We start from the raw sequence: 21365 nt of genomic DNA, 5'->3' as shown, positions 1-21365 counted from the left end.
ACTCCAGGGCTAATTTTGCCTGATGACCTGGGTAAAACTATTCTGCTTACCCAGTGCTCTGTGAATTGGGAGGTTTATGGCTCTGGCTGTGGAATAGGAATTATTCCTGGATCTAAGTGAGCTGAGGGGATTGTTTTCCCGAATCCTTTCGGGTGATGATTTCCTTGACCTCCTGTAGTTTCCTCAGATGCACATGGTGATTAGAATGCGTTAAGCCCCAAGGGAGGGTACCACATTGAGATTGCTGGCTGTCTCTCTCTCCATGCTGCTCATTCTTCTCTGGTGCTCTTACCTGAACCCTCTAAACTCCTTACCTTCCCTGAACTCCGAGGAGACGATCAGCCTTCAGCTGGCTGCTCCTGTCTCTGCCATAACCTCGAATCTAACTCCTGGCAGTAAGTTGGGCAATCACTGGGCTCACCTGGACCCTTTCTAATCTCTCCAGGATCCTTATTCTCTGTTACCTGATTCCCAATGTCTTGCATACCATTGTTTCATATATTTTGTTCTTTTTTTATTGGTTGATTTTAGGTTGTAGTGTAAATACACTCCTTTATTATGTTATCTTATCCAGCACGGGATTCTCGCTTTCATTTTTGTTGGATTGTCTTGCTGGGGGTGCACTTCTTGGTGGACAGTATTTTCTCTCAGTACTTTGTCATTCCACTGCTTTCTCACCCATGCTATTTCTAATGAGAAGTCAGCTGTTAGTCATACTTCTGTTCCCCTTTATGTGATGAGTACTTTTCTGTTGCTGCTGTCAAGATTTTTCTCTTTGTCATTGGGTTTTAGCAGTTTGACTATGATGTGTCTGGGTGTAAACTCTTTGTGATTATGCTACTTGGAGTTGGTTGAGCTTCTTAGATGTATACGTCAATATTCATCATCTGATTTGGGAAGGTTTCAGCTATTTCATTAAATATGTTTTCTACCCCTTTGTCCTCTGCTGTGGGATTCTCATTACATGTATGTTTCATGTTTGCTGCTTAACTATGGGGCTCCGATTTCATGTTCATTTTTTTGAATATTTTTCCTTTCTATCTTTCAAATAAATAATAATTTCTACTGATAAAGCATCAAGGTTCCTGATCATCTGTCTCCTCAAATCTGCTATTGATTCCATCTGCTAAATTTTTTACTTTTTAAAACTGTTCAACTCTAGTATTTCCATATTTCTTTTAGTTTATTGAGATTCTTTCTTTAAGTCACTATTACATAATTTCCTATAATTCTTTAAACATACTTTTTGTTTATTAATGGAACATATTTATAATAGCTACTTTGAATCGTTTGCTAAGTACAACATCTGGGCCCATCTAGAATCCATTTCTGTTGAGTTTTTCCCCTTGATTATAGATCATAGTTTCCTGTTTCTTTGGCTGTATCCTATTATTATTGCTGTGGCTAAAAACTGGTCATTTCACGTAATATATTAATTATAGCATCTCTAAGTTTTCATTTTTTTCCATTGAATTTTTCTTCTCTGGCCTGGACTTCAATTAAAATATCTATTTTTCCTAGAGATGTGCAGCTGCTGATGTCTGTGATCTGTTTTTGAATTCTTATTTTTTAGTCTAGTTTTCTAGGGCTTGACCCTGTGACTTAATATAGCGGTCAGCCAGTGATTTGAGGGGAAAATTGTGCTCAATCTTTTTGAGCCTGTCAGTTTTCCAGTCTCTGCCAATGGGTGTGTGTGGTGGGGCAGGGGAGGTTCATTAGCGGTTCTTAAACCTCTCTCAGTTTTTAATTTCCAATAGTCTCTCCAGTTCTCCTCTCCATATGAAAATTTCTCCAGCCAGGAGTTTGTGAAGAGCTTCGACGGCCCTTTGATTTCCAGGATCACCCTGTTAAATTTCTGGCTGCACTTCACTCCTGCAACTGGACTGAGATCTCAGGCTAGCAGACATGCAAGTTTTCCCTTTCCCTTCTCAACAGAGTTTAATATTTTTACTGATAATGTTGCCGTATGTTTTCATTCACCACCTCAAGTCAGGTTTGCCCCCTCTGGAAGCAAGGCTACTTGTTTTAGTTACCAGCTCTGCCCCGGATAAGATTTCATTCTCATTGACTGAATTTGGGGTCCATGAAAAAAGCACTGGGCAAGAAGGTCATAGACTTCCACCTTTCTCATCGAAAGCTCTACCAGCCTCTCAAGAATTAACGTTTGTCATTTTTTTTCCCTTTCAAAATTGTCTGAGCCTGTAGTGATGTTGTTTTGTCTATTTTATAAAGATTTTTTTGTGTATGTATGTGTGTATGAAGGGCATTCCTCAACCTCTTCATGATAAAATAGCTGGAGGTCTTGTTTATCTTTTTTTATTTTTTAATTTATTTTTTATTTTCTGTGGTATGCTGGCCTCTCACTGTTGTGGCCTCTGCCTTTGTGGAGCACAGGCTCCGGACGCACAGGCTCAGCGGCCATGGCTCACGGGCCCAGCCGCTCCGTGGCATGTGGGATCTTCCTGGACCGGGGCACGAACCTGTGTCCCCTGCATCGGTAGGCGGATTCTCAACCACTGCACCACCAGGGAAGCCCTTATTTATCTTTTAAAGACATGAAAATGAAAAGACTGTCACAGAGATATGTTCTATATATATATATTTATACATACATATTTGTATGTATATATAACATACCACTATATGTATATACTAGCATTATGTGTAGATACACAGCATTGTAAATGTGTGTGATATGTATATGTGTGTATATACATATATGTGCATATTATGTGTGTGTGTGTATAAAATATATAATTTCTGCCACTGTTTTTTGGTATATATCTAAATTTTCAACTGGCATAATTTTTCTCTTGTCTGATAAACTTCATTTAACCTTTATTTCAAAGAAGATATGCTACTGGCAACTAATTATCTCTCTTTCTTTCTTTCTTTCTTTCTTTTTTGCCTGAAAATGTTATTTTACTTTTATTTTAGAAGAGAGTTCACTCAGTAAAGAACTCTGGAGTGGCAGTTTGCTTTTTTATTTGCCCTTCACTGCTGCCTGTGGTAGTTGATGAATTCTCTCTCATTCTTGTTTTTGTCTTTTGTGTGTAACGTACAGTGAGCCCACCACCCACAGCCCCTATTAGATGCTTGTGAGATTTTTCCCTTATCATTGGTGTTCAGCAATATGATTACGCGTGCCTCGGAGTGGTTTTGATTATGCGTATTCTGCTTGCAATTTGAGTTTTTTGATCTTTGGACTTACAGTTTACATAAAATTTGGAAAAATTTTGGCATTATTTCTTAAAGTACTCTTAATATTTTTTTCACCCTCAGTTATATGTATATTGGACTACATACTACTGCCCACTCACTCACTGATGATCTGTTTACTATTTTTTATCTATTCTATTCTTTATTTTGATTATTTTCTATTGCTGTGTCTTCAAGTTTACTAGTTTTTCTCTTCTGAAATACATATCTCTTATTCATCCCAGCCAGCATGTTTTCTATTCCTGATATAATATTTTTAGTATCTAGAAGCTCTGTTCTGTTTTTCTTGTCTACCTTTTGTCTCCTCACCACACTGATAGTTTTCTCAACCTCCTTGAAAATGTGAAGCCTGTTTCTGATTCCTGTGTTTTATCTTCTGCTATATCTATCACCTCTGTCATTTATGGGCCTCTTTCTATAGACTGACTTTACTACTGTTTATGAGTTATATTGTTCTTCATTTTTTTAATGCCTCATAAATTTTGATTGGATGCCAGACATGCAAAATTTTATGTTGTTTGTTGCTGGGTTTTGTTTCATTAACATACTGTTAGGTTTCGTTCCAGCATGCACTTAAGTTGTTGGAATCCTTTCAAGACTTCTTTTTAATCTTTCTTAGGGTGGGTCCAGATAAACCTTCAGTGTAGGGTGAAGTTACCCCTCTAGTAAGGGAATATCCTTATGAAGACGCTACACTGTATTACAAAGATTTTTCCACTGTGGTTGGAGACCTAGGTTAGCTCTAGGAATTGTTCATCCTAATTCTTTCTTATAGTTCTTTTCATACTTTAGATATCTGTGATAATTTGTGATTTTTCTAGTTGATTATAGCTGATGGGTAAATACAGCATTTCCCTGCTGATTATTGATGTGGAGCATTAACTCACATACCTATTGGCCATTTGGATTCTTCTTTGGAAGGAAATGTCTATTCATTTCCTCTCCCCATTGCTCAGATTTTTTTGTAGTTGTTGTTACTGAGTTATATGCGTTCTTTATATATTTTGGATTTTAAACCCTTATCAGATATGTGGTTTGCAAATCTTTCTTCCATAGGTTGTCTTTTCATTCTGTTGATTGTTTCTTCTGCTCTGAAGAGGCTTTTTAGTTTGATGTAGTCCTAATTACTGATTTTCGTTTTCGTTGTTTGTGTTTTTGGTGTCAAATCTAGAAAATCATTGCCAAGACAGATGTCAAGGAGCTTCTTTTCTATGTTGTCAGCCAGGAGTTTTACAGTATCAGGTCTTATGTTTAAGTCTTTAATCCATTTTTAATTAATTTTTGTGAGTGGTGTATTTGTTCCTTGAATGTTCAATAGAATTCACCAATAAAGACATCAGTGACTGATATTTCTTAATTGGAAAAGTATTTGTAATGAATTCAATTTCTTCACACCTGTAATAATAGTTTCTTGCTATACTTTTAATTTCTTTATGATCTATAATGAGAACCTCTTTTTTTTTGTTCCTGATATTTCTTTTTTCTTCTTCAGTTTAGCTATCTATATACCAATTTTGTTGTTTATTTTCCATAACCAGATACTGACTTTATTTTCTTTTGTTTGTCTATTTTCTATTTCATTGATTTCTGTTTTTCTCTTTGTAGTTTTTCTTCTACTTTCTTTGTATTTACTCTTCAAGTCTTCTTGAGGTGGAAATTTAGGATATTGATTTAAGACTTCTCTTATTATATAGTAAAAGAATTTTAAGCTATAAATTTTCCTATGAGCACTGCTTTATTTTCACAGAAATATTAATGTAAATGTTAATATTTTAATTATTTAGTTTTCAATATTTTCCAATTTCCTTGGTGAGTTTTTCCTTTGATCCATAGATTATTTAGGAATATATTGATTTCCAAAGTTATGGATTTTTCCTATATATCTTATTGCTATTGAGTTCTGTTTTAATTTTGCTCTTCCCTGAGAACATACTCAGGGATTATTATTACCATACAGTATAATTTCGGTTTTTAAGATTTTTTTAAGACTTATTTTATGGCTCATCTATATGGCCCTATCTTTGTGAAAGTACTATGTGTACTTGAAAATAATGTTTATTCTGTAGTTCTTAGGTATAGGATTTCCTACATGGCAGTTAGGTTAAGGTAATTAATCATGTTTTTCATATGTTCTATGTCTTTACTGATGTACCTAATTTTTTAATAAATTGCTGAGAGGATGTTAAAATCTCTGATTATGACTGTGAAATCCCGTATCTCTTCCTTTTTGTCAGTTTATTCTTTACATGTTTTGAAACTGTCTTATGTACACACACATTTATGGTTGTCATGTCTTCTTGATAAACTGACAACTTTATCATTATGAAATGGTCCATTTATATCAGGTCCTACTACTTTTGTTATAGTCTATTTATAGTCTGTTTTACCCGATCTTAATAAAGCCACTCAGCCTCCTTATTCTTACTGTTTTTATGGTGTATCTTTTCTTTCATTTACTTTCAACCAACATGGGTCTTTATATTTGAAGTGCATTTTTTATAAGCACCATACAGTTGGTTCTTGCTTTTTGCATCCAGTGCAATTACCTTAGTTATTTAGCTGAAACATTGTACATATGTATACACACACATATTTTTATGTACTAATTTATATTTAAGTTATTTATATGCATTGATTTAGGTGTGCCTTTGAACAGTTTGTTTTCTATTTATCTTATTTTTGGTACATTGTCCCATTCGGTATTATTCCCCATTATTCATTATGCTATAGCTGTAATATATATTACATTTATAAACATTAAAGCCTCATAACAAGATTGTACTTCTTGCTTTAAAAAGGTATATGTATTTAAATATTTTACAAGTATAGAATGATTTTTATATTTTATCTTATATAATTATGCATTAGTAAATCATATAAGTAATTTACATTAATAAACAATATATGCATATTAATATGTTTATAATATATTTTGTATACTATATATATTTTCAATTTTTATATTTGGTTTTTATCCATTAACTTTCAATGATAGTCCATTTATTCTGAAGATTTGAGTTTTCCTCTCATCTTCTTTCTGCAACTTGGAGAACCTCCTTTAGTATTTCTTAAGGGCAGATCTGGTGAGATATTTTAGTCTTCTGGCACCCACAGTTTCTGAGGGGGAATCCCTAACAGTTTGCATCAATGTTTTCCTGTAAATAATATATTGCTTCCTTCTGGCTGCCTTAAAAGTTTTATCTTTTTCACCTTTTGTAGTTTGACTCTTAGGGGCCTTGGAATGGGACTTTTGTATTTGTCTTGTTTGAGGTTTGCTGACATGGTTGAATCTGTAAATATATGTAACCAAATTTGGAAGTTTAAAGTCATTATTTAAAATTTTTTTCTGAGCCCTTCTCTCTCTCTTCTCCTCTGAGACTCCAATTACACTTATGTTGAAAGTTTGTTACTGTCCTACAAGTTTCTGAGGCTCTTTTATTATGTGTCTGAAATATCTTTTTCACCTTTTTAGATTGCACAATCATATATATATATATATATATATATTCAAATTCACTTGCATCTATTCATTTACATTTTAATCTCTATTCACTCCTAGACTTATCCAGTAATATTACCAAACCAAACTTGGGTCTGCTTGCCTGAAGCACAGCAAAGCCAATCTATTGACACTGGGTTGTAACAAAGGAAAGTACAGTGTTTATTGCAGGGCACCAAGCAAGGGGTATTGGTAGCTCATGCTCAAAAGACCCGAACTCCCTGATGGCTTTCAGGGAAGGCTTTTTACAGGTAGCATTAGGAGTGTGGGTTGTCAGGTGCCTGATTCGTTTGTAGACATTCTTCTGATTGGCTGGTGGTGAGGTAACTGGGTGGTATTTTGGGAATCAACATCATCAGCCTTCTGGTTCCAGCTATTCTGAGGTCCACATTCTGGTGATCAGCATGCAGGTGACTTCTTCCACCTAGTGGGGGTTTTAGTATCTGCAAAACAACTCAGGGATATGGCTCAGGATATTATCTATGGCCCTTGAGGAGGAACTAAAGGTCCTTGACTTTGTTTTATGACTAAACTATTATTATTTTGTCTTGTTTGACTGTTTTCCTTTGTTTTTCATTTTCTGACTTCTGTGATTAAATTTGCTCTTTGGAACTCCTGGAAGACCTAGGAGGCTAAAGCTTTTCTACAAACAAGAGACATGAAACATAGCAGCAGGGGTGGGGGAGATTCTGTCCCCTGGAAGTCCCTGCAGGGTACTGCTCAGTTTCAGTAATTTTTTTAAAATTTCAGGTATTGTATATTTTTATTTTTAGATGTATATTTCCGTGTATATATATACACACAAACCTATTTATATATTATTCTGTCTCTTGATTGAGATTTCCTAATTTTTCATTTGTATATATATATATATATATATATATATATATATATACTTTTTCCTTTTGCTCCACTAAACTTGATTATAATAGCTATTTTAAAGTCCTTGCCTGATGATTCCAACATGCAGGTGATTACAGAGTTGATTGTCTTTTTCTCTGAGAATATATTGAATATACTCTTCCGGCCTTTTGTATCTTGTATAGTTGTGGATTGTATCCTCAATATTGTGGATGTTATGTTGTAGACATGGATTCTGTAATATTCTTTGCAAGAATATGGAAGGTTTGCCTTAGAAGGCAATAAAGCTGGTTATAGTCAAATTGCAATTTCTGTTGTGTATGTGGCTGTTGAGATCATGGTTGGCTGTGTTTCAGTCTTCACTGCACACAGAGGTTCATGGTTCAGCTGGAGATATAAGCAGAGTTTATACACAGAACTTGAACTCCTGCTTTATGGCTCTCCTTTCTGCAGCCTGGGATGCCCCAGGCTCCTCCCTCTTGTTCCTCCAACAAGAAATATGACAGAATTTCTAGCAGACTCTTTCCCATCTCGCGCTGCAGAGATGGGGACCTCACTTGCAGCTGACTGCTTCCTTTAAGACTCAACTCCCCTAAAAATCTACCTATTTTTTCGCAGGCTCCAGAGTGCTTAGAAAGGTTTTTTAATTTTGTTTTTTTTTTTTTTTTTTTTTTTGCGGCACGCGGGCCTCGCACTGTTGTGGTCTCTCCCGTTGCGGAGCACAGGCTGCGGACGCGCAGGCTCAGCGGCCATGGCCCACGGGCCCAGCTGCTCCGCGGCATGTGGGATCTTCCCAGACCGGGGCACGAACCCTTGTCCCCTGCATCGGCAGGCGGACTCTCAACCGCAGCGCCACCAGGGAAGCCCTGTTTGTTTTTAATTTTGCCGAGAGTTCATAGTTGCTGTCTGCAGGCTGGCCATTTTGTTGTCAGCTCCCTGCTTCACAGTAGAAGCAGAATTTCTTGTCACCTGATTGAAAAGTTAATTCCTCCAGAAAAGGTTTGTTTCTGCCAGCTACTTGATAGCATATCACTTTGAGACTCAAACAAAACTATGTTTTTCTGTACATGCGTTGCATAATTTAGGCTATACTTTGTGACCAACTTTGTTAACTTGTTATCATGGCATGCTTAAATTGCAGATATTATCACAAAGAAAAGAGTAGGAGTAATGGTGCCTGATAAAATTGCAACTGTCTCAAATCCATGTGATAAAGATACAGATTTAGGTCTTATCTTTTGAATATTCTACCTGTTAGGAACTCAGAGAATCTAAATGAAGACATTCTCGGTCAGTAAAGTATATGGATTTTAGTACATATATTTTGGTGGTACCAATTACAATTATTCAGAAGTTTTTCTCTTTTCATTTTCTTTGTTCTTTGTTGTGATCCATATAGAGGTGAATACTGAACATTTAATTAAGGTATATTATTTTGTATCTCATATCCCACGTGAATATTTTATTTTGCTGATATTTAAAAATTCTGCTATAGTAAATACATTAGTGACTTGGAACTTTTATAGGTTCTAGACTGCTGTAAATATTCTAAGGCTCAGAGTGATGATGGGGAGCTATTAAATTCAATAGGTAAATTCAGATTTCAGTATCAAACAGGGAACTATACATTGCTGTCCTATCTTCTAATTATTCAGTAGCATTCCTTTTTTATTGGTTTTTACAAAGATGAGAGGCTCACAAAACATGATTATATCTTTATTATGTCCAAGACACAACTTAAGATTATTTTTCATGGCCATTAGGTAAATGTAATTATTTTCAGAGAAGTGTCCATTTGCAAATAGGCAAAAGAGCTCTACTTGGAGGAGAAAATCTGGCCACTTGAGTGAGTGGTGAGGGTGTGACTGCTACATTACCATCATTTTAAGAGTTGATTCAGCTTGTGTTCAGGTTAATGAGTTTACCATTTTCCAGGATCTACAAAAAAAAAAATTCATAGCAATGTTGCTTTATGCTCAAATCTAGAAGGTTCCAGGCACTTGGCCATAAAACATGGTTGCTTTTTTTTCCACTTCCATAAATATTTATATGTTTATTACCCCAGCAGCCAATAGCTATAGCTTCAGAGAGAATTACTTTACAGAAGAAAAAAAAAAAAATCAAGAACTGTCCTAGCAGAACCTCTAGCAGATTGAAACGTACATGAAGTATATTTCTAAAATTGGTATTAGCTTCCAAGTGAAAAAAAAAAAAAAAAAAAAAGAGGTGAACGTTAAGCCCACATTGGCCCAAAATCATTTTGCGCTAGATCTAAAATACTTTAAAAGGAAGGCATGAATGTATTGCCAAAATCACTAGCGTTGGCACGCGGAAACTAGCATTCCAGTCCTGACTCTACCGTTAATATCCATGGTTACAAGTATTGTTCTTCATCTGACTGAAAATTAGTTTTTCGCAAATAAAAAGCAGGTGAATAAAAGCCGGAGGTACATTTAGTGACTAGAGAAATCTACATATCACAACGCTCTTTCACTATTTAAAATAAAGAATAGTAAAAACAAGGTTGCTTTAAGACAGCAAAGCTTAGCGGGAAGGAGAAACAATGTCTTTGTAAAACAAAAAGACACAAAGGGTCTTTGTCAACTCCATCCATATAATAAAAGGAGAAATAGTAAATACAAAAATCATGAAGTTTAATGAAAATTTTGAAACTTTGGCCAAGAATTTAGACAAAGAACGCAGGAAGCATGCCTTGGTGATTACACGAGAACCACTGAGGGGAAGCCTTGTGAAAAGCTAGTTAAACTTTGGCCACACTATTCTCCCTATTTAAAAGTGGGCCATAATGCAAGGAAAAGTAATTAAAGAACCCAGAATGCCCTTGAATATTTCAAGCATTTAAATGTCTAAGCCAGATATGCTGGGAAAGATATTAAGCACTGAGAAACTTCTCTGCATTAATTAGAAGGTCTAATACAAATGAAAGTCATCAATATCCTGCTAGAGGGTCAGAAGAAAGAGGGACTTCCTATCGCAAAGCACCTTTACCTTAATTGCAACTCTCAAAGCAAGAAGCCAATGAAATTATGTGGGCTTTTATCAGAAATGAGGTCAGCTTATTCATGGCGTTCATTGAAATGATCTCTTCTTACACAGACCTTCAGCCACTTCAATGTAGGGTGTTTCACAAATGATTATATGTGCTGTCTTTCTCCTAGATTGAACTTTGATCAAATTTGTTCTTAAAATACCTGTAGTGGTCGCAGAGATAAATTAAAATACTAATGCAACTGATAAGGTAACAATCCATTCTTGGAAAAGAACCAGTTAATTCAAAACCGGTTACCTGTAGTGCAGCATTGCAGGGGGAGTGGTTCTCTTGCCAGCCTCCAGGATAAGAAGCTAACGAGATCTGGAGAGGTGTGATGAGGTCCACATAGCAGATTGACTTCTACGGTATTTTTTGTTTAATTTTTATTTAAATGCAGTTCCCCAAATTCTCAGTCGGAACTAGAGTCACAGACAGAACTGAAAGGTCTCTGTGATACCGACCAGGGTTCCTGGCCTTCCCCAATCAATAGAAATTGACAAGAGGCTCTATCTCCAAATACCATCACACTAGGAGGTAGGGCTTTGACATACAAATATTCGGGGGGGGGCGGGCACAAACATTCAGTCTATAACAGTACCATGGATGCCCTGGTAAGAAACATGTGTGCCAGAGAGTAGAAGATAGATCTCATGAAGAGTTAGAGTCTGGCCACACTGGGGAAGTTTTTAGGGGCCCAGAGGTCTGGGGCATGTCAGTACATTCCTAGCAGGTGTTTGTAACTTTGCTTGACACATTCTGGTACTAAGAGTTAGATGCCAAGCTTTGTATGCCCCTTTGAATTTTGCTGGAAGCATGTCTGTCACATTTGGGGATACTGCTCTTATCCACTTATCAGCTGACTTAAAAGTCTCCCAGGTTCCAGGGCACAGAGCAAGAGAGGACCCTGCAGCTGGAATTGGCTGTGGTTTGTGGCACCTGCTGTGTAAGCCGTAGTTTCAAGCATGCCTCTTAGAGCTGGAGTTAAGTTTGGTGGGTAAGGCTGTTGGATGGAGTCTTTATCAAGTGCGAGTAGGGGTGGGTACTGTAGCACAGACCCTGTAGGGTTCTGGAGCAAGGGCAGTCCCTTCTCAGGCCATAGCTCCTCTTTACTTGAGAAGTAGCTTCTGTTATTATTCTGGCCTCAGTAGATACTGAGGCATGGGACCCACGGTAATTATGTGATCTAAGCCTGTCATAATAAGCTGTGTTATTGATTCCAGCAAGCCAACCTTAGGGAGGGCACGGCAGCTAGCCATTGTATGATTAAGGACACGTTCAAGATCTGACCTGAGCAAGTTCAAGAGGCAGGATTTGGGGCCAAGAATCCCTCTTTAAATTATTCCTCTCCCTCAGCTCAAACCCGTGGGAGTTCCCCATGACCAACCATGAGGGGAATGAGGACTTGGGTCTGAATCACAGGCAGTTGGCATGATGTGTCTTTGTTTTCTAGAGCTTCTGTAACAAAGCAGAACTGGAATGGCTTCAAGCAACACAAATTTATTCTCTCATTGTTCTAGAAGCTAAGAAGTCCAAAATCAAGGTGTCTGCAGGGTCATGCTCTCTCTGCAGGGAGCAGCGGACAGTCCTTCCTTGCCTCTTGTAGCTTCTGGTGTTTGCTAAGTATCCTCCATGTTCCCTGGCTTGTAGATGCACCACTTCAATCTCAGCCTCAGTCATCACATGACTGTCTTCTCCCTGTGTCCGTACATTGTCTTCCCTCTGTGTGTGTCTGTCTCTTTCCAAACTTCACCTTCTTGTAAGGACGCCAGTCATATTGGATGGGGGCCCACACTATGACTTCATCTTCGCTTGATCACATCTGCCAAGGCCCTATTCCTAAGTAACGTCTCTTTCACAGGTGTCAGGGGTTAGGACTTCCCCATAGGTTTTGGTAGGGGACACAGTTCAGCCCGTACCTTTAGCTATAGCTTCAGAAGTACTGCTGACACATTATGTTGCCAGCTTCGGAATGATTTTGAAAGGCTGCGGTAAAGGGAAATCCTTCCGGTGGGAGAGCTTTGAATTTCTTATTTCTTCAGAAGGAAAGACGACCCGGCGTACACATACATATTGACCCCTGGGCAGCAACAAATGGATTGGTTATTCAGGAGCCTGGATGGAACATGATTGGCAAATTGGAAACAAAAATGTCTGGGGAAGAAAGATGTAGATGGATTCTCGGGACTGGGTGTCCCCAGTCAGCCGTTCTCCTCAAGGCTTATGCATTGGGCCCAGGAATAGAGTGGCCTCAGCAGCAGGGATGAGACTATGTATGGGTTCAAGAGTGCGAGCTTCTCTCACCAAGACTGATGATTATACATCCCGTCCTTCTAGAAGCAGAAACCGATGTGAGCCTTGGGCACGGCTTCTTTTCTTAAGGAGACCTTTCAGCCTTTGTTGCTGGTCAGTTGTCTAGTCAGCTCATTCCATGTTGGTTGGGGGAAGTAATTTGTCTTCAACGGAACTTTTACCTATTTTAGATATTAAATTGCCCTTCCTGCCAGAAATATGTCTGAAAATGTCACTACCCAAAGATTTATCAAGAGGCTTCTCTAATCAGAACCTACTGTTTAGCACAGAGAACTCTACTCAATGATCTGTGGTGACCTAAATGGGAAGGAAATCTGAGAAAGAGGGGGTATATGTGTATGTGTAACTGATTCACTTTGCTGTACAGCAGAAACTAACACAACATTGCAAAGCAACTATACTCCAATAAAAATTTTAAAAATAAATTAGTTAAAAAAAGCACCTCTCCACCAACACTGTCTCTGACATGTTGTTGCCTCAGTCTGAGAGATCCATTTTAAGAAGACATCATACCAAGGCTGAGAGCCATGGGTTTCACTCGTCCTAGTATGTGGCCCACTGCACAGAAGCTGCTGACCAGATAGAAAGCTCAGCTAAAGGTTACCCGGGGACACCACTCTGTAGGGATGAAGCCCTGTCCTCTGGCACAACCCTCAGTATAAGCACTGAGCCGAGTGCTGAATATGGTACCTTGTCCTGTTAGATTCGCAGTTTCAGGAAACAGGTCCTTCCGCGATCACTCCCAGTGACCTCCTCTTGGGTTTGTGTCTGCCATTTTACTTTCAGGTTAAACTTAGGCTCTTCTACATTAGGGGTCTTGATTCTCAAAGGAGAAACACTTCTTCCACGAGAGATAGTCGCCTACGACAAACAGCTGAACGCTTGGGGCTTTTCATTCCACTGGCAGAGCAGGCAAGGTAGGGGGTGACGTTTCTGGCTGGGACCTCTGGCTTCTTGACTATTTCCTTGAGGAAGCACCACAGGAAAGGGTCTGCTGAAGTTCTCAGGCAGATGGGCTGGAAGAGTGGGAGGTTTGACTTTAATTGTGCATGTATGTTGTATTTTCTGTATATCATTATGTTTTGACATCTTCAACAACCTTTCTGGCTGCCTCTCCCTGCTGGCCAGTTCTTAGAGACAGCAAGGGCTTGGCCAGGAGCATGCCTTTGGCAAACTAACCCATCCAGAGCCACACTCCTGTCTCTGGCCCGTGCACCCCAGGAGGCAGTGTTCTTCTGCTATAATCATCCCAGGGCCAGGTAGCAGGCAAATAGGGACTGTCTATATAGCCCAAAGCCTGCCCCAATTCTTCATACAAGTCAATCCCAAGCTGTTTGCCCTGCTTTGCCTTTCCCATGGAACCGCCAATAAAGGCTGTGGCCTAAGCACTCTCCTCGTCCTCTGACCACCCCCGTGCCTCCCATCTCTAGGACCTGTAAGTACAATACACTTTGTTTTTTCCTGAGCCTCTCCTCTGTCTCCCCTTGGGTCCATACCTGCCCGACCATCTCATAAAAGAATGCAAAAGAAAAATTGGGACACATCTTACCAATAAGGGATTGGAGAAAGGAGGGGCCAGCAGATACATTCCCCCCCATTTCTCCCTTTAATGAACTATTGGGTGACGGGCAGTTTCATGAAAGTAAGTCCAAAGGTGTATTGTGGGACTGAACACCTGTCAGATTTGCTTTCCTTTTTCATAAGTGAAACTCATAAATGAATGGTTCATATTTTATAGAGGATGGATACACAACACGGTCCTACTGTAGAGCACAGAGAACTATATTCAATATCCTGTAATAAACCATATGGAAAAGAATGTGAAAAATAATATATATCTGTATAACTGAAGCACTTCGCTGTACAGCAGTTAACATTGTAAATCAACTATACTTCAATAAAATAAGTCTTTACAAAATAAATAAATGAATCGTTCAGTTACACCCCGAGTAATTGCTTCCCACCCAAAGTTTCCTCACTCCCATTCTCCCACGCTTTTGCTGAGACTGCACCTCCTGATAACATGTTGGAATTGGAGTTTTGCCTCAAGCTCTATTGTCCAGGCACCTCACTCACCAACTATCCTCCTAAAATCTCCTGTGTCTCCATAGATGGTACCATGACACTCTTTCCAAGGACTTTATATTCTTCCCGTCTTGAGCTATGGAAAATATCCTATAATTCCTGTTCATTTTCTGTTATTTATCCGTTTAAATTTCCCTCAGTCTCAGTAGAATCCTTTTAAGCCTGTGCCCCAAAGATCTCATCTTGTTTATCATACCTACCAGTTAATTTGTGTTTGAAAGGAAAACACAGTTGAACTTCGTGGAGAGATGTTTTCCCTCTTGACTAAATGTGTAAACATTTGAGGTGCATCAAAAGGCCTGTCTTTGGGCTTCCCTGGTGGCCCAGTGGTTGGGAGTCCGCCTGCCGATGCAGGGGACGCGGGTTCGTGCCCCGGTCCGGGAAGATCCCACGTGCCGCGGGGCGGCTGGGCCCGTGAGCCATGGCCGCTGGGCCTGCGCGTCCGGAGCCCGTGCTCCGCAACGGGAGAGGCCACAGCAGTGAGAGGCCCGCGTACCGCAAAAAAAAAAAAAAAAGGTCTGTCTTCCAAAACAGTCTTTTCTTCTTATCTGCTTTGGTGTGTACATTCTTATTGCTAAAGAACTTCTCGCTCTATGTTCTTGCTTTGGGTTGAACTCATATGAAGATGAGGAACACATTTGCTTTGTCTGAATCGGAGAGTTAGCTCAAATGACCTCTTCACAATGTTTCTTTCTTTTTCTCCAAGACTACAGAGACTGCCAGTGAATGCACAGAATTATTTAGGGTGGATCTCGATGAAGAGCAGCTGTCTGTTCAACAGGACATTTAACACTAAGTTCCTGGAGTCAAGTCTAAATAGGTTCTTACCCTAATTTTCCTGGCTTATTAGGGCTCTCGGGCCAGTCAGTGCAAATCTTGTAGCTTCTTTCTTTCATGCGGGTGTATCTTGACTTTATTTTGGCATTTGTAGCCCCACTGTCTCTCTCAAGCTCTGAGTTTAAAAAGTTTAAGCAAGTACATCCTGTAAAATGGTTACTGTGCTGGATTCTCTCAGGAGACCAGGCTGAATTCTCTAGGGAGGACAAGACTAAAACTGTACTGGGAGACATCTCATGATGTAAGAGAGTATCTGTGCAAACATAAAGACGATCCCTAGGACCTCCTCTCAAAGTGATGCTGCGGTTCTGAAGAGTGCTGGACACTTAGCAACTGTGGGTGGAAGTAATTAGCGATGTGCGATTTGAAATTGTTAATACCACTCTTATTTATGAAGCCTGGGAAAACATAGGTGACAGTTAAATACAATACTTTGAAACAAATGTTATTTCTCTTCTCTATTAAGTGAACATAAATTTATGTTTTTCACTCTTCAGACTTAATAATATTTGTTCCTTTGCTTAAAATATCCTGCATTTGAAAAGAAATGATTGTACTCTGGGCAGAATGAAGCTTCTCTTTCTCACTTTGTTTTTCCTTCTCCAAGTGCTGCCACTGTAATATGATTTCATATTTAAATAATTCTTTGAAGTGTCTTATACAGCTTTTGTAAGGATCTTTCAGCTCGTGTTTTCCCCAAAGCATTCTTAGGAGCAGACTATGCACGTTCTACAAATAAGCCTGAAGCTTACAGACAGTAGGTGCACTGCCCCAAATCATGCATCTAAGGAGGGGCGGGCGTGTGATCAGAACTCAGGTGTTGTCTTCCCTTAACTGGCGGTCTGCCCCCTCAGCAGTATTCTGACTCTCTGAACAAAAAAGTAAATGGAAAATAAAGTTATTCAAATAGCACTGAGGGATAAGGGCAAACTGATTATGATGGAAGTCAGTTATATTATTATACGGAATAGGAATCTTGGCAGGGTTACGTTTGCTCTATGTTTTCTAGATGAGGGAAGTAAACTAGAAGGTGCGGGCAGAGAAAAGTTCCTGGGAGAGGGCTGCTCCATGCTAATACTGAGTTATGTGGGGAACAGGTTTCCTTGAGAGAAGATGAAATACTTGCAGGGGTGTGGTTGAGAATTTGAAGGGAAAGTGTTGGGGGAGGGGCAGCAATGTTAGGGTTAATGGTCTTTGGGAGACATTGAGGTCCAGGAAAAATATTCACAGCGTCAAGAGAGAGAATTGGGTATGAACAGTGATTATGCAGCATCCGTGGACCATTCCTACAGATGTGAAACAGACAGAGGCAGAAGGGCTTTGCTGCACACAGAGTAAGAGTTGCTCCCCGGAGGTACAGCATTTGAATAAAGCAAAGACGATCTCGTGAGGGATATTCTTAAGACACAGTGGTGATCCATTGTAATAGGAATAGTGAAGGGAAAATACAAGGTGCTAGGAGAGAATACAGTGGGGAAACCAAATTAGAGTGGAGGGCAGAAGATCTCTTTGAGAATGTGGCATTTGATCAAAACCCTGAAAATAGCAATATATAACCTAAATCTTGAATTGTCTGAAAATGATGTTTTGGGGGTAAATTTAAAGTTGCCATGAGTGTGTAATTTAATACATATTTTCTAACATGAGGAATAATTTTGCTATACTTGGTATTATTATTACTCTTTTTACATTAAATGTATATAATATATACTGTTAATCATATGCATATCTATACAGGTACTCACACACACATGCACATATATGATATTGAAACCCAAACCAGATTATCATAAAAAAATAGAAGTATTATTAATAGAATTACTTATATTCATGAAAACTTAACTGTCGTTGACTCGAAAAGTAAAATATGAATTTCCAAATATCTGTGAATACTTTGGGCAGTTCAAGAAAAGCATCAGTGCCTCCTAAAACTTTGTAAGTTTACTTCCACAAATTCAGACATTGTATCTCTTGGATTCTGGTATCTTTAGAAAAATGTATGTGTAAGTTACAAGTGGTTTATGATACGCTAGTTCAGTTCCAAGACTGGTCGGTGTGAGAACTTAACATCAGCAACTTTTGCCTTGAGCGTAACTCCTTTCACTGTTTCCCTCGCCCAAGCCCTGGCACCCCTGACTTTGGTGTTGCTTTCCCTCACCGGATTTTTTTCACCAACCCCACATACTCTCTTAAGGCAGGCGTTGTACCTTTTCTCATAGAGAGGGGAAAAAGTATCAGTCAATATGTCACTAGAGCAGATGCCTGAGGAATTTCCATAAATAATCAATTGACAGAAATATTTACCTTTAAACCTGAAAGGTTGCATGGGAGAACCTGAGTACCCATTGTTAGCATGAATTGTGCATTTCACAGGTTTTTCAGACACCCTTGTGATAAATACTTGGTCTTGGTGACAACGTTGTGGGTTTCCTGATAAAAGGGACTGCATGTTACCTTCCACTCTGACAGCCCCAGAGCTCGCTGGGGTGGACACATTTGAACACACGAATGAATGAATACATGCATGGGCAGGGTGTAAAATCATCAGTTCCTGTTTGTTATTGCAGTACTGTGTTTCTGTCCAAGCACTGGAATTCTAATGCATGAGATGTGTTTCTGCATGTTTCTTCATCCATCCGGAGAATTTCTGTTCTTAAAGTGAAAGGTGAGTTGTTCTTGCTGTTAAGAGGAAACAGGAATACAGGCATCTGGGTGGCGAGTGATCGGGAAGGAAAAGCAGATTGCAGAGCAAAAGGAGGCTTTTGCAAGGAAACGTTTGGGGAAAGCACGCCTGCTATGGAAAGCAAATCTGTATTTCACACTATGCTCTTGGTGTTTCAAAGGGAACGTGTTGATTTAGGAGTCAGGAGCGTTCATCCTAGGAGATGTAACAGCAGGGGTACACTAAAATTTGAATGGAGCACAGAAAAGATTTCTTTTACTTTATCTTTAAATTTTTTATCTAAAAAATAAAAGATATATATATGTATGTGTGTGTGTATATATATATAAATGATCTTAGGTGAAATAGAGAGGAAGAACAATCTAAAAAGTTAGCCACTAAGCAAGGCAAGGTATAAGAAATTGAATTTTAGTGTTTATTTTATGCATTGCAAGTTGGTAAAAATCAAATTGCAATGCATAAAACTTCATTCTTGCAAAAAAAGGTGCGTTGAGAGCCACAATGTATAGTTCAGTGAACGAAAGAGAGGATACCTTAGTCCTTTAAGTGGGGAGAAACAGACAAATGAAGGAGTATGATACATAGCGTGTCAGATGGCGATGAGGCAAACGTGATGCCAGGTTTGCACAGAGTCCTGAAGGAGCTGAACGAGGGGCTGTGCTGGTGCCGAGGGAAGAACATTTGAAAGAGAAGAGCGAGAACGTAGGTCCCGAGATAGGGGATGAGCTGGCTGTGCAAGGAGGCCCGGGCAGGGTGAGCAGGACCCCGTCAGCGACACGTTACGAAGCATAGACGTGAACGCAGTGCCTGGGCTGCCCCGTCACCCGCTTCCCGTTCTGGGACCTTCCTCCCCACCCCCGCCATCTCTCAGGATGCCTCCCTCTTCACTAGAAGACACAGGTCAGCCTGACGTGTAACCAAGTGAGGGCACCAAGGACCTTTCGTGAAAAATAGTGAAAATTCTTTCCTTTGGAAAAAATAGATATAGAAAATAAGTCCTCAAACTTTCTGCCTCCAGTGGAAGTTTTTGTGTGCTGTATTTTAGGGGTCAGTCCCCATACCCCTCACTCTCATCGTGTGTTATAATGACTAATAAAATGCAAATATTAGATTTTAAACCAGGTTTATCTCCAAACTCCGTCTCAGGCTAATTTGCTTCCCGAAATCCCCTCCCCAGCGTGTGCTTTAGACACGTTTGGACATCAGGATAACTTAAAATACAGGATACAAAGGCTTCCCTACTGAAGATAAACTAGCCAGAAACCAACCAACCAAAGAAATGAAAGGGCAGAGTGCACGCTTGTGTGTGTGTGTGTGTGTGTATGTGTGTTCACATGTGTGTGTACATGTGTGTATCATTTTGGGGGTGAGGGCATGTGCACATGGATTTGGATGCACGTTTGTGTCTGTGTGTGTATTGTGTATGTGTGCACGTGAATGTGTGTACCCATATTTGCACGTTTGTGTGTATTGTGTGTGTATGTGTATGTGTGTATACCTGTGTATACGTGGTGGGGCTGTGAGCCAGGTGATGAGGGCCTTCGAGGACATGCTCTGTCTGCAGCCGTGGAAGGGTTTTGAGCAGAGCAGAGATAGGACTTAGTTTTGCAAGGGTCCCCGAGGCTGTCCTGTGTAGAATCGCCTCCTAGAGGGAAGGGGACAAGCTGGAGACCCCCTGGAGTTGACTGTAATGGCCCAGCTAAGCGAGGACCATGGCTGGGGTCAGTGCAGGAGAGGTGGAGGTGCTGAGGAGAAAGGGGGAATGTTGAGCCAGAGTTGTGGGTTTAAGTCCTAATTCTGTAATACATCAGCTGGGAGAGCCTGGCTATGGCATTGAACCTTTAGTTTTCCTATCTACTTGGTCTTCTTCAAAGCAGTGTTCTGAGAATAAAATGAGATCTCAATATATAAAAGCATTTCCTAAAGTCTCAACGTCTCTGTAATTAAGCCTATTGCTAAGGGCAGAATTTTTCAAACAGCAAATCAAATGAGTGGGTCATGAAATTAGTTTAGTGGGTCTCATTCAGCATTTAAATAAAAATAAAACAGAATGAGAGAGAAGAGAAGGCATTATAATGTTTGGGAAACCTCAGCGTGGAGATTAAAGAACGAGGTTTGTGGTCCTATGGCCCTGCCTTCCAGACTGTGAGATTCCACAAGTTAACTTCTCTCTCTGATCTGATGTTCTTATCTGAAAAGTGGATAGGGTTAAAAATTCTTGCATGCTTTTGTAGAAGATGATTAATCAATTTATTACTTCTGTTTATACGTTTTCAAAGCTAATGATTTACAAACTCTGCTTTGATTGCAGCAATTAGTAAATGAAAATGTGTTTGCATTTCTACCGGTCTGTTTACATTTCACAAGTCTTACTTTTCTCACAAGGGAGCCCTGTACTAACAGCTCTAATCAAGGCCAACCACCTCAAACATACAATCAACAAATCTCAAAAATAGTAGCACCCATAATATACTGTTTTCATTGCTTTGGGCAAAATTAAGTTTCTTCTTTCATATCATCATGGGAATTTCACTTAGGAAAACTAGCTTATAAAAAAATTTTACTATAAGAGAATAGTGCATAGGAAACAAGGCTTACTTATATTACATAGTCAATTTCAGACCTCTTGCTTCCCTTTGCATCTAAAATGTAATTTACCAAATAGCACTGCCATGTACCATTTTCAGAAGCGTGAACAAGGGGTATACCTCTACGTATATTTTTCTACTGGGTCTTGAGAAGGAAAGATATTTAACAAAAGAAAATTAAGAGAAAATTGTCTTAAGACTTTAGATTCATGTTAAATTATTATTGATTGA

Source organism: Pseudorca crassidens, chromosome 21 (assembly GCF_039906515.1).
Source record: "Pseudorca crassidens isolate mPseCra1 chromosome 21, mPseCra1.hap1, whole genome shotgun sequence".
In the NCBI taxonomy this organism is placed as follows: Eukaryota; Metazoa; Chordata; class Mammalia; order Artiodactyla; family Delphinidae; genus Pseudorca; species Pseudorca crassidens.
The sequence above is the reverse complement of the archived record's forward strand: the minus strand, read 5'-3'. Positions refer to the sequence as shown.